Source organism: Callithrix jacchus, chromosome 5, assembly GCF_049354715.1.
Source record: "Callithrix jacchus isolate 240 chromosome 5, calJac240_pri, whole genome shotgun sequence".
NCBI lineage: Eukaryota > Metazoa > Chordata > Mammalia > Primates > Cebidae > Callithrix > Callithrix jacchus.
The window spans coordinates 134,761,000-134,777,751 of NC_133506.1; the positions used below are offsets into that span (position 1 = coordinate 134,761,000).

General features: G+C 54.2%; 1 protein-coding gene and 1 long non-coding RNA gene across 3 annotated transcripts in view; one reads left to right on the forward strand and one right to left on the reverse strand.

Annotated features, from left to right (window-relative positions):
* Nucleotides 1-8,414, reverse strand: LOC108591884 (uncharacterized). The gene is made up of 3 exons (XR_013536055.1): nt 8,142-8,414; nt 739-1,016; nt 1-403 (listed from the first exon to the last, which is right to left on the reverse strand). It is a non-coding gene; the product is annotated as an uncharacterized LOC108591884 (long non-coding RNA).
* The window catches only part of C1QTNF1 (C1q and TNF related 1), a 23,945-nt gene continuing 12,273 nt past the window's right edge, over nt 5,081-16,752 (forward strand). Inside the window, exon 1 of one of the 2 annotated variants that reach the window (XM_003733069.6) lies at nt 5,081-5,394. The gene's annotated coding sequence lies outside the window, so the exon portion shown is untranslated. Of the gene's footprint in view, nt 5,395-14,616; nt 14,712-16,752 lie in introns of those variants that run through there. The other variant, XM_035301964.3, reaches the window with a different exon arrangement.

Here is a 16,752-nt window from a genome sequence, read left to right on the forward strand (position 1 = left end):
ATCACATGTAGAGAGCTGCTTATTCTCTAAAGAGCTACACGGTATTCCCCTGTGCGGAATTTATTTTACTAGGCCCCTAATGATGCCGTTTGAGGTTATCTACAATCTTTTTTTCACTATAGCAATGCTTCAGAGGATATCCTTGAACTCACCTATTTGATCAGCACTCTAAGTTTATCTGTAGGATAAACCCGTAGCAGAAAGGTCACTGGGCCAAATGGTATTTACATACTGTGAGCAAACATACTGTACCTTCCAGAGAGGCTGTGCCATAAAATCACTCTCCTTAAGGTCAACACATACAATCAGGCTGCCAGTGGATTTTCATTCTCCTTGTCTTCTTTGCATCATCAGAGACTTCACCATAGCCTCCTCCTGGAAATTCCCTTTAGTTTCTGTGTCTCTGCGGAAAAGACAAGACATTCTTCACTGAATCATTCATTCACGTGTTTACTGACACATTTACTCGTTCGTTTCATAGTTAAGTGCTTGGAACTGGGGAGTCCACCAGGGGGCCCTCCCATCTTATTTATCAGGTAAAATATTGCCTAATTGTCCATTATGCCTGTCTCCCTGTAACTGAAGGCATTCATTGCCAAACAGAATAAATGTTTAGAGATGGGGAAACTGAGGTGTAGGGAAATTAAATGGCTTGATAGAGCTGTGAGGCATGTACATGTCCTCAGGGGAGAACCTCTGCGGAAAGGCGAGGCTTTCTTGGAGAGGGAACGTTCTTGCCCTCCTGGTTTTCTGCAGGTGTGAGGACCATAAAGAAGCCTATTCACCTGGTCTGCCTTGCAGCTGCCAGTCCTGATCTCCACCTGTCCCGAGCTGCCCGGAATACAGGCAGCGCCATCCGGGAGCCACGAGCATGGGCCAGCGGCCAGGGAGGCTGGATCTGCCTGCCAAGTTTCCACGCTTCCATCTCAGCAGCTTCTTCCAAGCTCTGTGGAGACTCTCCCCACCCCCAACCCTTGGCTGTGGGACATCACCATCGGAGCCGGCCGGTCGCTACCCTTGGGAACAGAAATCAAAGTTTGCAATACCAGTCTCTGCCCTTGTGGGATGACTGGGCGGCCCAACCCAAAATAGTTGGGAAAGGCGGGATGGGAGGGCTGCAGTGGGAAAAATCACAGTGCTGCTAATGACAGGCCTATCTGGAACCGAGTGTCTTACAGACTTACCCGAGGTCACGTTGCTTTTTCCTACAATGAGCAAACAGACCCAGTGAGCGGTGGTGACAGGCCCAGGAAGAGAGAAAGAATTGCCAAATCCGGGAGGACCCGGAACGTGCTGCCTCCCCTGCCAGGGGTTCCAGGAAGTATATCTTCCCTGTGAGCTTGGAGCTTCACATTTTATGACCTATCCTTGACTGAGACTATGGGATGATTTGGGAATATTCAGGAAACTCTTAGGGGTTTTCGCCCAGACACCCTTGTGCAGATGTGAGCTCCTAGGGAGCTTTAGGATGTGTTTGGGGAGCTGAGAGACCTTGGGGAGGGGACTCAGTCTTTCTGGAAGTTGGCTTTGACTTCTGACCCATAGTCCCAGGGTTGCTGGAACCCCCAGGTACTGTGGCTGGCTTTGTTTTTGATTTCTGCTGTGTTGTTTGTCCTGACTCTCGTCCTAGCACTCTCAGGATCTCTGCCCAACAGGAAAGGATTTTGCCAAAGGGAAAACCCCCTGTCTTTTGTTGCTTGGGGGGCCTAAGGCAGGGATGGAAGAAGATCAGCCACTCTGCAAGGACAGCCCTTGCTTGCCCAAGTTTCTGTCTTCCTGCTTACAAGGATGAAGCAGAGGTGAAGTTGATTACAGAGCATTAGGAACCTGGCATGCTCTCCATTTTGGACTTTTTATTGAGGACTGGCTTGTGTTCTCTGGGAGGCTGGCCTTGTGAGTCTTTGCCCACCGCCTGCTGTCTTGAGTTGTGAGCCAAGATGGCAGCACCTAAGATGTACTCAGACCTCAACTCCTCTTCTTTGAAGCTTCTCACACCTCTGAACCTTGGGTCTCACACAAGATCTCAGGAAACCCCAGGTTCTTTTTGTTACATCTGATGCCACTCCTCCCCATCCCCAGTTTCTGCCTCAAGGAAAATGAGTAGCCTCTTTTCTGATCTCTTCCTCCTCTCCTCTTCCCAAGAGCAGGCAGATCCAGGGTCCCGGGCTGCTGGCCCATGCTCGTGGCTCCTGGATGGCGCTGCCCATGTTATGGGCAGCTCAGGACAGGTGGTGAAGTCAAAGAGGAGGGAAGGAAGATTATACTTGTCATGATGATAGTTGCATCCATCAACCTTTTTATTAATCGTGTGTGAAACTACAGGTTCGCAATCACTTCTCCCAAATCCTGGAAATGCAAAAACTTTGAAAACTTAGTTTTCCTCTAAATTTGGCACTTACAAATTTGGCAGAACAAATTGGCCTGAACTGTCCTGAGGCTAAGGATGGCTTGCCTTTGTCCCACTGTCGCACATGCAAGTGTTTGATGAAGGGGCACCGCCCACAGCCCTCTGGGTAAGATGCTCCGTGGGATATTTGCATCTGACTCTGGACACAGCTGGCCTCCTTGGTTCCAGATAAGAGACCCTGGACCTATCTCTGCCTTATTGATAAGGAAGCTAAGGCCCACTGAAGTACGGTAGCATCCCCAGGCTGCCTCAAGGTAGGACAGAGCCAGGACAAGGGGCTCCCAGTAGGATGAGCCAGGCGCTGCTGGAAGAGATGGCCAGCTTTCAGCTGTCTTTCTAGAATTTCATACTACATTGGGTCTCTAGAGTTTCTGTCTTGGAATTATGTTAAAGATAGTTGTTTCTCAGTTCTTCAACACCAAAGCTATCTTGGATGGGGTAAAGAGAAAGAATAACTCTTCCATCATCCACAATTACTTTTTTTTTGAGATGGAGTCTCGTTCTGTTGCCCAGGCTGCAATGCCACAATCAGGGCTCACTGCAGCCTTGACCTCCTGGGCTCAAGGGATCCTCCCACCTCAGCCTCCCGAGTAGCTGGGACTACAGGTGTGTGCCGCCAAGCCCAGCTAATTGTTTTATATTTTGTAGAGACAGGGTCTCACTATGTTGCCCAGGTGGGTTTCAAACTCCTGGGCTGAAATAATCCTCCTGCCTCAGCCTCCTGGAGTGCTGGGATTACAGGTGTGAGCCACCACATCATCCTCATCTCTTTCTCTTTTGAGTCATCCTTTGTGTCCACCTTTGTGAATTCTGATATCTGCCCAGGACTTCTCCGAGTCTGAGGCTCCCGGGCAGCACAACGAGGAGCCTTCCCATTGCATTGAGGAAGTTTCCCAGCTCATAAGTTCTAGAAAGGCCCAGATTCCCTGAAGTATGGACAAAGGTCTCATAAGGGCTGCGAAAAATGCTGTTGCTTTCTCTGGTACCCCTGCAGCAAGGGCTATTTGAGGATAGAGTAACTAAGGAAAGGTCAATCTGTGTGCTAGGCCTTGCTCCTGGTGACTGGGAAACGTCCTCGCGTCACTTACAGGAATGGAGACAAGCTTATCTGTGGCTTTTCCTGTATCAATAAGCAACCAGGGATGTAGGTTTTGCCAAGCCTCAGACATGTATGCCAAGAACACAGGCGAGCCCTGATCTCCTAAGCCTCGCAGAGGCCCTGTCTCTAGTTGGTTAAGTAGTGTTGACTTCATGTTGCCATCGTGTCCTCTGAGTTCCCCCTGAGTGCCAGAGGCCTGGCAGCCTTTCTCCCTGTACTCACAGGAAGGGCTGGCACACGCAGCCAGGGCCTCTGTGGAGTGGCTGTTGGGCGGCTCACCTGCCCGGAGGCGTCCCCTTCTGTTCTCATCCATTCATCCTCATGTCTACCCGAGTGCTGGCCTCACCCCGCCTGGGGCAAGGCAGCTGGCATCGAGCATGCACCCTCTTCTTCCTCTCCTCTGATTCTTTTCATCTGTCCCGTTGTTGGTGCAGCGGATGGGAGCACATTCCAGGCAGGGAAAGGTAAAGCCTCTAGCGCTCTGAATGTCCCAACCAGCATCCCTGTTTTCATATTTCCTGTTTAGATGTAGCCAGAGACAGGCCCTCACAGGAGTGATGACAAAACCAAAAAACCCAGGTACAGCATCGAGTCGAAGGGCAGATCAGAGAGAACAGGGCAGCAGGGCTGAAAAGAAGCAAAAAGAAAGTGGGGAACGCTGCTATCATCAGAGCAGACTTCCCATCTCTGGCCAGATCCTCCCCTGCTAGTGATATGGTAATTTTCCAGAGAGAGCTGGGCTGATGCAGAGTCGGAGGATAGAGACTGGGCCCCAAACAGGGCCGGCTCTGGAGAAGCCCGGATTAGGGATCCGGATTGGAGGGCGGCCTACGGGGATGGTTCAGAAAAAATGTTTGTGTATGATTGAGAAAATGTCAGGTCTTCACATCAAGGAATGAGAGGCCTGATAGAGATGGAGGAATGCTTCCATCACCGTGGGTCCACTCCTAACCATTAGATCACAGAGCTCTCAAGACCCTGAACAAAACAGCACAGTGGACCATCGTCTTCCAAAGATGTGTGTGCGTGCACACTCACACACACATGCACACACACGCGCGCGCTCACGCACACATATCGCACACACACGCACAGACACACGCACACATTCGCACACACGCACACGCACACACACACATACACACACGGGCGCACACACACACTTTGGCATTTTTTTGTAGGGTGCTCACAGATTCCCCCAAATCTCTGAGTCCCGGATGATGTGCGGGGTGTCTCAGGTCTGACACTGAAGACCTGACCCCTTGGGGTTGGCTGCAGGGGATCCCCAGGCCTTGGAGCCCACCCCCTGCTACCAAGTGACTGGGGGTGCTCTGCCCTGTGGGCACCCCCGTCCTGCGCGGGGCATCCTCGCCCGGGATCGCACCCCCTCCACCTCTGCACAGCCCTCCGGATGCACGGAAGCGGCCCTCCCCACTGCCAGCCTGGCGCGATCCCCAGGGGCGGGAGGAGGCGGCCGCCGGCGTTCCTCGGGGCGGCGGGGCACACACAGTTAATCCTCCGCGGCTGCTGTTTGGGCGGAAAGCGCTGGGAGTGTTGGCGGCTCCTCGCGGCTCACATCTGGCTGGGCTTCGCTCCGTGCGCGTCTTCCCACTTTCTGCGTCTCTTCCTTTACTTTCGAGAAACCGTGCTTCCGCTTCTGGTCACAGGGACCTCGGAGCCTGGGTGGCGGACCAGAGGTGCTGGGGGGACCCGCGGCTGCTCGCACCGCCCCCACCCTCATTCTGTGCACCGTCGGCCTCGAGGACTGGTCTCCCCGCTCTGTCTCCTTCGGCGGGTCTGCGCGTCTCCCCGAACCCGGTGGGGAGGAGGCTCGGCCTCCGGGAGATGCTCTAAGGGCGGCGCGGGAGGAGCGGCCGGCGGGACGGAGGTAGGTGGCCCAGCCGCAGGGACCCGGCGCCACCCCGCCCCTGTCCTCGTGGCTTCAGCCCGGTGGCCAGGGCGGGGCGGGCAGACACCTGGGCCGGGAGGGCCGGTGGGAGCGGTGGAGGCGCAGGGGCAGAGGGACCCCAGATTTGGGGGAAGCCCTGGCGCCCAGCCCTGGCTCAGCCACCCGCATAGGCGCCTCTGTGCGGAGTCGCTGTCCTGGGGCTCCCTGCCTGCGGAGGAGCCGGACTCTTCTGCACATGGATACTGTCGGGAGCCATCGCACCTTCCCCCCAGCTTTTTGTGGGGGGTTTATCTTGCTTCACTCTTCTCTGGTGCGTTTCTGAGGGTGTGGAAGAGGAGTGGTACTAATGCCCACGGCCGCACCTGGCGGGGATGCCCTCACCCCTCCCCAGTCTCACCGGGACCACCTGACCGCCGGGTCTGCCAGGCCCATCTGTGGCCAACCTGGGTCCTTCATGGAATAGGAAGGCTGACTTTGGTCCCCGAGTCTGACAGCCTTGGTGTCCTGGAGGGGGCCCAGCTTGGGAGGGAAAAAACAATGTTGCTTCCCCAGGGCCCTCCTGGGAAGCGAAGCTCTTGGTGCCCGTGCCGCTGGGAGAGGTCCCTGGCCTGGGGCTGGAGCCTCTGAGCCACCTGGGTGCTTCTGGACCGCACCTGTCGACCTACTGCCCACCACTCAGCCCTCCAGGCTTCTCCGCGGGTGCAGGTGTGGTCCCCACCCTTAGCCCGGGTCACCCTCTTCCAGCCCCAGAAAGCCAGATTCTCTTCTATGGACCCTCCATCGGCTTCAGGCACCTTTGGGCCAACTACTCCCTGCTTGGGAGGGAGGGAGGAAGCCGCCCCTCTGTGAGGTGTTCCTGACTCTGCTGCCCCACCTAGTTTCTAGGAAAGGAGGCAGCACGACATGCTGGGAGCTTTCTCATCCTGAGCTTTGAACATGAGAAATGCCATGAGAAACTGTTCTCTCCACTGCTGGTCACTTCACGGCCCCAGGGGAGCATGTGACGTCCTCACAGGCTGCCCAGCCTCTGCTTTTTATAGTGCGAGAAAGTACCGCTCCCCGGCAGGCAGTGGAGCCATGAGCAGCTGCAGATGGAGGCACTGGCTGTTGTGTGTGATCAGGAGACCTGTCCAGTACCCGCCAACCAGGGAGGAGGGAACCAACACAAGGGAGATGGGAGCCGAGGGCTGAGGACAAGCAGAAGTTTCCCCACCCTCCCTCTTAGACCTGTAGAGCTGGAGAGACCCTTAGAGACAGCTCAGCAACAGTGGCAGCCATCAGCGTCATCATCATGTGAGCCACAGATTTGTGTGTCTGCTTCTCACATGGCAGGTGCTGAACGTTATATTAATAATTATTATAATTGTTAATTCGCAACAGTTCTATCAAGGGAACTCTCACTTGTGGAAAGAACAGAGCTGCAAAGCTCAAGAGGCTCACGGCTTGCCTGAGGTCCCAGAGACAGGGATGTAGGACTCAAGACTCTGATCTGTGTCTTTAGCCCAAGGGCATATGCTTTTCTTTTTTTTTTTTGAGATGGAGTTTCGCTCTTGTTTCCCAGGCTAGCGTGCAATGGCAAGATCTTGGCTCACTGTAACCTCTGCCTCCAGGTTCAAGCAATTCTCCTGCCTCAGTCTCCCAAGTAGCTGGGATTATAGGCGCACGCCACCACGCCTGGCTAATTTTGTATTTTTAGTAGAAACTGGGTTTCACCATGTTGGTTAGGCTGGTCTCAAACTCCTAACCTCAAGTGATCCACTCGCGTCAACCTCCTAAAGTGCTGGGATTACAGGTGTGAGCCATCGCGCCCAGCCTCCAGGGTGTATGGTTTTAACACTCCTCCCTGCTGTTGGGAATATGGCACTCAGCTCTTCAAGCTGAGGCTGGTAACTTCTCTTTCCCAGCTGCCAACAGAGAATGCCCAGGGGCAGGAAGGACACAGGTCCGCTACCCAGGGACTCTCAACTTCTCCCGCCTCTTTCTTCTCTTCTTGTCTTGCCAAGGGAGGTGTCCCCGGTGAGCTTGTCAGGGAGGCAGAAAGCAGGGTGCAGGAAGCCTTGGGTGGGCACTGTGTGGCCACAGGACGCCACTGCCCCTCCCAGGCAGGTGCCGCCAGCTGGCAAGGGATGCCCTCCCAAGTGGGAGCAGAGAAAGCCCAAGCTGTCCCAGGAAGGGTATGGGCTCCCTCCTTGTTCCTGGGAAGTGACCCCCTGTCCAGGGCAGCCAGCACTACAGAGGTTTTTGGAACATGCTTCTCTCTGTTGTTCTTCCTAGTGCCTCCCCCCAGCTGTAATTAGCATGACTCATAGACCAAATATTCTGGCATTGAACTTTGCTCATCAAAACAAAGATGAAAAGAATTTCGTAGCTACAGTGTGCACAGGGACCGGAGCTTCCCATTTGTGTCTTGTCCTCAGGGGTCCCTGTTCCTGGGGTTGGGGGCTGTGACTGAGGCTCCAGAGCCTTAGGGAAGGGGTGGGGATGACAGACACCAGGAAGGGCAGGAAGAAGGAGCAGGTTACCGTCCCCTGGACAGTCCTGCCTCTGCCTGACAATAGCAGCCTCCGGAGATGTTCAAGTGGGGATACTACTTCTCGGGCCATGGGCTGCCATTTCCCCTGCTAACCTGCTGAAACCAGCCTTCTGCTGGTGTCGAATGGCACAGGGCAGCTCTCTGGAAGAACCCTGGCATCTCCCTGACTCCTGCATTCAGGGTGAGAACTCACCTGCCCACTTTAGAGAGCAGTCTAGAAGAAACAGCAATGCCAGCTCAACAACGAGTTTCTTTTAGGCTCTCTTGGGGCATCCCAGCCAGCTGCACTCACGAGCTTGGGATCCTTGGGGCCCTACCCTGGGGTCTGTGTTGGGGTCCTTGGCCTGGAAGGGCCAGTCCTGATCTTAAGCAGGGACGTGCAGCCCCAGGGCATGCTCACCCCTTTCCTCCTTCCGGAGCTCCCCCATGAGACGCTCCACCTGCTGCCACCACTGCTCCAGTTCTCCGGGAGAGGCAAGCGGTGTGAGCAGGAAGGGGCTTTGGAGCCATGTGGGAAGGATCTGTATCTCTGGGTCCTTGTTGAGGTCATGGCTGTGACACTTGTGCTGGGGTGATATGAGCAGCTCCTGGCACATCAGCACCCCTCCAGCTGCCGGTTCTTGCCCATATTCAATTTCCAGAGCTGGGCTTGGCATCTGAATGTGGTTCAAAGGGGGATGGTTTCCAGCAGGGGCACTGGGACCCCCACAACCCCCATAGCACACCAGGCACCCCTGTCTTGGCTCTGAGGCCCCCTGGAGCCAACCCCTTCTCCAGCCTCAGATGGGGCTGGCACAGACTACAGGCCTCTCCTCGGGCCCCCGTCCTGTCCAGGACGGCCATCGGGATGGCTGTGGCCCAGCCCCAGTGTCTGCCCATCTCCCAGGCTCCTGTAGGAATTTTCCTTGACATGAGACAGAGCAGAGCAGGAGATGGCAGGCAGGAAGGCAGGCATCGAGGGGAGGAGGAGAAGAGGCAGACTGCAGGCGGGCAGGCGGGCATGGGGAAGTCAAGTTCTCAGTGCCCTGTGCTGGGTCAAATGTTGCTGTTGGCCATGGCTGAAGCCACACTTGGTAGAATGCCCAAGCCCTGTGCTTTGGGTTGTACCCATCCCCCTCAGCCAGTCATCTGGATGCCAGCCACCCTCTGCCCTGGGACCAGCAAAGGAGAAGGGCCTCGCCTGGGAAAGCTGCCAGCCCTGGGTGGGTTTGAGGCGGATGTAGGCCAGAAGGTGGGCAGGGCCCACAGATTCCTGGGGCCAGTCTTCAGAGCTAGGGACGAATGTGTTCAGAAACACTTGGCCCCATTCTGCTTGTAAAGAGTCTAAAGTGAGAGATGGAGGGATCTGGGTGGGTTTGGGGGTGACTATGGAGCTCTTGCATCTTCCGTCATTCAGGGAAGCCCCCTCCCCCATGAAAGGATATCGATGAGGGCAAGACCTGCGGCCCTGTGGGTCCTCCCTGCATGGGGCGTGAATCAGATTCCTTTGCAGCCCAGCACTCGGGTCTGCTTCTACCCATCAGAGGGCACTGGCGGGGAGAGAACATCATCTGTACCCCTGCATGTGGGCCTTTCCCTCCCTTCTTCAGAGCTTGGAGCATGCTGGCCTCTCTTCACCCTACAAAAGCAGTGTCCTCAAAAGGCACATCCAGTGGGCAACACTGCCCAAGCCCCTCACATTTTAAGGGGTGTGTGTGTGTGGATGTTCTTGGTGATCCTGTGCCTAAACCCAAAGGAATTCAACTGCAGTGGCGCATTTGAAGATGCTAGCAGGCTGGCACCAGGGAGATCGTAGCACATTGCATCAGGGAAGATGGTTGCAGGTTTCCCTGGTGCCCCGTGCCATACCTGGCATGGGGTGGGCTCTCAGTAATCCTCTGTCGAATGATGAATGCAAGGGCTCAGCTGCTGGAGACAACCCTCAAAGTCAAAGGCTGCTGCAGCTGTTCCAGCCACAGGCAAGTAAGCAAATTGGTGGGCACCCTAGCCCTGAGCGGGTGGGAACAGGCGCTGGCCCATGACTTGGGAGGAGGAGGAGCCTATGCTCTCTGGCATTTTTCTGGCCACCCCTCAGGGTGAAGTGTAATGTACTTTGCTGTCGGCTATACCTAGGTCTAATCTGAGCTCCAGCACCTCCCCACTGTGGAACCTGGGGCAGGCGGCTTCATTGCTCTGAGCCCATTTTCGCATTCTAAGGATCAGGCTCAGTGGTGAACTGAAGGCACCATGGCCAGAGCCTGGCTCTCGGTGCCTTTTCAGGGGTAGTGGGGCTTTGTCAGAAGGAATCGCTGATAAACACTGGGCTACTCCTGGTCCAGGAACAGGCTGGTCATTGCACATCATGCAGGGGATGGGCTGCAGGACTGGGCTCCATTTCCTTCTGTTCCCCGGCTGCAGGCCACGGGCCCTACACAGGCAGCCTCCTTCAGCAGCAGCGGCCAAAGACCAACAAAGCCCCCTGCTGCTGGGAAAGCGTTCTCTCTGGCTCGCCTAATTCCAGTGCCACCCTGCTGTGCTCCCTATGACCCGTGCCCTTCCTGGCCCTAACACCATAGCTGCCAGGGACTCTACTGCCTAGGGGAAGGGACATCTTCTTGTTCCATTCAGCACGAAATCCAGCTCCCTGCTGGGTACGTAGTAGACACTCAGTAAACATCTGTTGAACGAATGAGCGAAAGAGCGTGAGACTTCAGCACTAGGCCGATCTGTATTCCTCGTGGCTCCGCTTGAGCCTCTAACGACGCAGCATCAGCAAACCCTCTTTTCTCCCCAACCCACTTTCCTATGCATCCAGTTGAGTTTCCTGGAATCAACAAAGTGCTCCCTTAGTCCCCAGGGTGGGGCTTATTTGTCATTTTTCTAAGTGGAAAATAATGTGTATTTACTGTGAAAAAGGATGCGACTATTACAGGGGAAAGAAACAGAGAGGCCGAAAGAAAAAACGGTAACAGCATCTGTATTCTCATCAGCGCGGATCATCGCTGTTGGCGGCCTGGTGGGTGGCCTTCGGGTCTTTGTGGTTGTGCGTGCGCGTGTGCACGTGTGTTTGGGTCTGCATGTTTTCAATCTGCATTTTCACTCGTTACTGCTTTATAAACTTTCTTTTCTTTTTCTTTCTCTCTCTCTCTCTTTCCCTCCCTCCTTTCCTTCCTCTCTCTCTCTCTTTCTTTTTTGAGACAGTCTCGCTCTATCACCCAGGCTGGAGTGCTACGGCGCCATCTCTGCTCACTGCAATCTCCACCTCCTGAGTTCAAGCAATTCTTCTGCTTCAGCCTTCTGAGTAGGTGGGATTACAGGTGCATCCCACCACACCACATACTAATTTTTGTATTTTTTAGTAGAGACAGGGTTTTACCACGTTGGCCAGGCTGGTCTTGAACTCCTGACCTCAAGTGATCTGCCTGTCTTGGCCTTCGAAAGTGCTGGGATTACAGGCGTGAGCCACCGCACCCGGCCCAAACATCTTTCCATGTCAGTAAATATTCACCTATTTATAGAGACTCCCAACTGGTGCTGCTGGCTGATTCTGTGCCCCCAGTCCCTCCATATTCTTTCCTTCTTTCAACGTCTTTAGAAAAAACACGTTTCCTGGTCTGCCACAGTCCCCACCCCGCCGATTGTGGAGTTCGCCACTCTAATCAACCACCTCGTTTCTCTAGTTTCCATCATGTGGATGCACTGTAATTGTTTTTTTTTTTTTTTTTTTTTTTTTGAGATGGAGTTTTACTCTGCCACCCAGGCTGAAGTGCAGTGGTGCTATTTCAGTTCACTGGAACCTTGCCTCCCAGGTTCAAGCAATTCTCCTGCCTCAGCCTCTGGAGTAGCTGGGATTACAGGCACGTGCCAGCACGCCTTGGCAATTTTTGTATTTTTAGTAAAGACAAGGTTTCACCATGTTGGCCAGGCTGGTCTCAAACGCCTGACCTCAGGTGATCTGCCCACCTCAGCCTCCCATGCTGGGATTACAGGTGTGAGTCCCCGAGCCCAGCCATGTATTTCAGACTGTCTTCCTGAACATCAGTGTTTCTTAACCTTGGTGAATGGAGGCTGTGGCTTTGTCTCTTTGAAGGAGTAGCCTTCTGAGTTCAGATAAGAGGAGGATTTCTGGGGAAGACGGCCACATGGCCGCATCAGGAGTCAGCGTTCTGGTGACAGTGACGTACCTTGGATCCCTGCATCCCCACCCAGAGTTAGAGAGAGATTTGGACAGGTCTGTGGCTGGGGCATGTCGTCTTTGGATGATGGCTCTGTACTTGGGATTGGTTGGAGGTGAGTGGAGCATTCGAGCCCTGCTGAGAATTAGACATCAGATGCTGGTGATTCCTGAGAAATGAGATGGGGCTCCCATGTCCCAGGGACTTGGAGTCGTGGGGATGGACCAGGAAACCAGCGACTGTAGACTGGTTCTGTCCGGATGTGGGGGAGGGGCACCTACAGCATGCCCTGGGTCTGGGCAACTTCCAGGAGGAGGTGGCCTCAGGCTGAGTTCTGGAGAATACACAGATGGAGAAGGTAGAGGAGAAATGGGTATCCGGGCAGAGGAAAGAGCTTGTGTCAGAGGACGAGACCTCAAGTGTCACCTGTTAGGGACTGAGTGGCTCCAGAGGGCTGGAGTGAAGGGTGGGGAAGAGCCAGATGGAAATGCTCAGGGCTTACTGCCTCCTTTATTGGCATGGGAAGCCCTTGAAGCCAGGGGTGGCATTCAGATTTGCATTTTTCAAAGCTGCCTCTGGAAGCAGTGTGGGAGACAGATGGGAGGCAGAAAACCAGCCAGGGCTGGGGAAGAAGTGACGAGAGGAGAGGAGACGTGCAGGGGTTGGCAATGGATGAGCCGTGGTGGGGGCAGGGAGGGTGGCATCCAAGTGGCTCGCAGGCTTCTGGCCCAGGACCTTGCATGATGGCACGCATAGCTTTCACCAAGCCACAAGCCACAGGAGGAGAAGCCAGTGTGGTGAGGGTTGGGGAGAAGCGGATGAGTTAATTGGGGGGTTAAAAGTCTTAGGGCAGAGCAGGTGGGCGAGGTGGTTCACGCCTGTAATCCCAGCACTTTGGGAGGCTGAGGTGGGTGGATCACCTGAGGTAACGAGTTTGAGACCAGCCTGGCCAACATGGCAAAACCTCATTTCTACCAAAAATGTAAAAATTAGCTGGGCATGGTGGTGGGCACCTGTAATCCCAGCTACCTGGAAGGCTGACGCAGGAGAATCGCTTGAACCAGGGAGGCGGAGGTTGCAGTGAGCCAAGATCGCGTCATTGTACTCCAGCCTGGGTCACAAGAGCAAAACTCCATCTCAAAAACAAAAACAGAGAAAAAAAAGTCTTACAGCAGAGCAGGGGAGGTGTTCAGCAGACGATTACATATGTGATTGGCTATGTGGCTCTAGACGAGTGCTGCCCAGCAGACCCTTTAGCCGTGAGGCAAGGTGCTGAGAGCTTCGCTGTTACGGCAGCTGCTAGCCACGTGAGCACCTCCAATGTGGCTCCTGTGGCTAAGAACTGGGTGTTCCATTTTGTTTAACTGAAATAGCTCCATGTGTCTTGTAGCCACGGTATTGACTTGAACATTTGCAAGCCCAGGTCTCAGCAGCCAGGTCAGTGGTGGGGACGTGGACTGGGGCATTGTCAGTTGAAGACATGGTGTGAACCAACACAGGCAGAAAGAGATCAGGCGCGGTGGCTTCAAGCTGATAATCCTACCTGCTTTGGGAGGCCAAGGCTGGAGGATTGCTTGAGACTAGCCTGGGAAACATAGTGAGACCCTGTCTCTAAAAAAAAAAAAATTTTTTTAAATAAGCTGGATGTGGTGGCATGTGCTTGTAGTTCCAGTTACCCAGGAGGCTGAGATGGGAGGATCACTTGGGTCCAGGGGTTTGAAGCTGCAGTGAGCCATGACTGTACCACTGCACTCCAGCCTGGGTGACAGAAGGAGACGCTGTCTCCAAAACAAATAACTGTAGGAGAGTTAGGTGCAAGAGGAGCTGAGGGCCAAGGCACAGCCTGGGAGAGCACCTGTCTTTGGGGGTTGATCAGGAAGGCTGAACACGGGGAGACAGTGTGGGCCACACCCAGGGCTGAAGAAGAGGGCCGTCAATATTGGCAGATGCTGAAAGTGTGCACGAAAGCAGAGTGCAGAAGGGTGTTGGGTGCCACGACGGTCATGGGTGTTCGCAGCTAAGCAGTCGGGGCAGGACCAGGCAGGAGGGGGACCAATGAGACCATGAGATGAATTCTATTCCTGACCCAGACGCCCTAGGCTTGGGACAAAGCTCCATCTTATGCCAGGCTTCCTCAAGAGCTGCCTGGAAAATGCTGGGGCTTATCCAGGCCCCAGACAACCCAAGACATCCGTGCTGCTTGTACAGGGCTGGGTGCAGTAGGGCACCAGGCCATAGAATTCCCAGGCTTTTTCCGCCCTCTGTCTTGGGAGCAGTCAGCCCCCAAGGGTGTCCCCACTGCTGGTGCTGGGAAGCGGGCGGTGGGCCAGGCCACCTGCAGAGTGGGCGCAGGGCAGCCGGCAGTGCCTCTTCCCTCTCACACCATTCTCAAAGCAGGGGCAAGCCTGCCGCCCGAGACTTTCCAGCTGGGAGGTGAGCTGAGGACAGCTGCTCTACTCAAGGAAGTCTTTGTTTCCACTGGGAGTGAATGGAGCTCTGGAGGCTGGGCTGGCCGAGTGCCCCAGAGCCCGATGCCTGGCGGCTCACGAGGCCTCCTTGTTTGCAGGGCCTGGGCAAAAATTTACAGTGAGTCCCACTCTTTGCTCCAGGTGAGTCCTTCCTGGTCGAGATGCAGTTGGTCCAAGATGGGAGGGAGATGCTTTAGGATGGGAGAATTCTTAGCCTCTCCTCTTTTTCGTCCCAAGCCAGGCCTCAGTCCCATCCAGGGAAGAGGAAACCTCTGCTAATTAACTAGAAAGTAGCCCTGGAAGAACCTGTATTCATCCCTGGACTTGGGCTTTGGAAGTACCAGTTAAACACCTGAGCCTTAAAAAACAAACCCTCCTTCTGCAATACAGAGGGCAGCTTTTTGCAAAAGTGAGAGAGGGAGATTGCAGGAGGAGATGGGCCCCAGGACCTTGGCATCTCTCAGGAAAAGGGGCTGCTTCCACCTGACAGAGTTCCTTCCATAAGGGACCCCCCAACCACCACGAGGTCGAGGGGAAGAGGGAGTCTGAGAACAGCGAGGGCAGTGCAGTCACAGCAGGGAACATCAGCTATTCAGTGGGCTTCTAGAAGAGCTAAACACATGTCATTCATCACAGGGGAGCCACACTGCCCGCCTCCCGCCCATCACTAGAGGACTTTGGTCAGTGGGCAACTAGTGTGACAAATGGCTTCTGGAAGCAGGGGAAAGGGCTGTCAGCAGATGTCACCTGTCGGAAGAACACCCCGATGTGGCACCCCAGTACCTGAATCTTCTTGCAACAACAGGAGGGCTCTATGTTTCTCAACAGAGTTTTACTGGACGTCAGAGCTGAGGGGAAGTGGACTCAGGGCTTCTGTCCTAGTTGGGAGGATTCTGGGATGTTCCAAAGGTGGCAGAAGCGGGGGTGGCACGAAGGGGTGGTGATGGCTGAGGGGCAGTTGATGCTGTGTAGAAACCAGGAGTGTTTGGGTGCTGGGCCGAATCATATATATATATATATATATATATATATATATATATATGTGTGTATTTTGTTTTTTTAAGAGAGAGTCTCACTCTGTCACTCAGGCTGGAGTGGAGTGGCACCATTTCGGCTCACTGAAACCTCTGCCTCTCGGGTTTAAGAGATTCTCCTGCCTCAGCCTCCTGAGTAGCTGGGACTACAGGCATGTACCATCATGCCTAATTTTTGTACTTTTAGTAGAGACAGGGTTTCACCATGTTGGTCAGACTGGTCTCGAACTCCTGACCTCATGATCTGCCTGCCTCAGTCTCTCAAAGTGCTGGGATTACAGTCGTGAACCACTGAGCTTGGTCTTTTTTTTTTTTTTTTAGATGGAGTCTGTCTGTCGACAGCCCAGGCTGGAGTGCAATGGCATGATCTTGGCTCATTGCAACCTCTGCTTCTGAGATTCAAGTGATTCTCCTGCCTCAGACTTCTGAGTAGCTGGGATTACAGAAACACACCACTGCACCCAGCTAATTTTTGTACTTTTAGTAGCAATGGGGTTTCACCATGTTGGGCAGGCTGCTCTCCAACTCCTGGCCTCAAGTGATCTGCCCACTTCACCCTCCCAAAGTGCTGGGATTACAGGCATGAGCCACTTTACCCAGCCTGAATTCAATTCTTGACCTGGAAAGCACTAGGTGTGGATAAAATCTTATGCCAAGCGTCCTTGGGAGATGAATGTAAAATTTTGGGGGCAGTGTCCAGACTCTGGAAAAGCCAGATGAAGACGCTTGTCTTGGGGGAGCTGAGGTCTGGGGGACAGTGGAGCCCCTGGAGAGCATCTGATGCAGGCACAGGACAGAAGGGAGGGTTGACCTCTGGGAGCTATTCAAGCAGGCTGGGGATGGGTGAGATGCAGATGGGAGAGAGGAAAGGGTCTAAATGACTCCCAGATTTCTGGCCTGCTGTCTGTCCGGTTCCTGCTTCCTCCCCGATGACTTTATTTTAATCTAGAACAGAGCTGTCCAACAGAACTTTCTGCAATGATTGAAAGGTTCTGTCCTGCATAATATGGTAACCACTGGCTACATCTGGATTTTTATTTTTGTTTTTTTGAGACAGGTTCATGCTCTGTTACCCAGGCGAGGGTGCAGTCACTGCAGCCTCAGCCTCCTGAGATCAGTCAGTTCTCCTGCCTTGGCCTCCAGAGTAG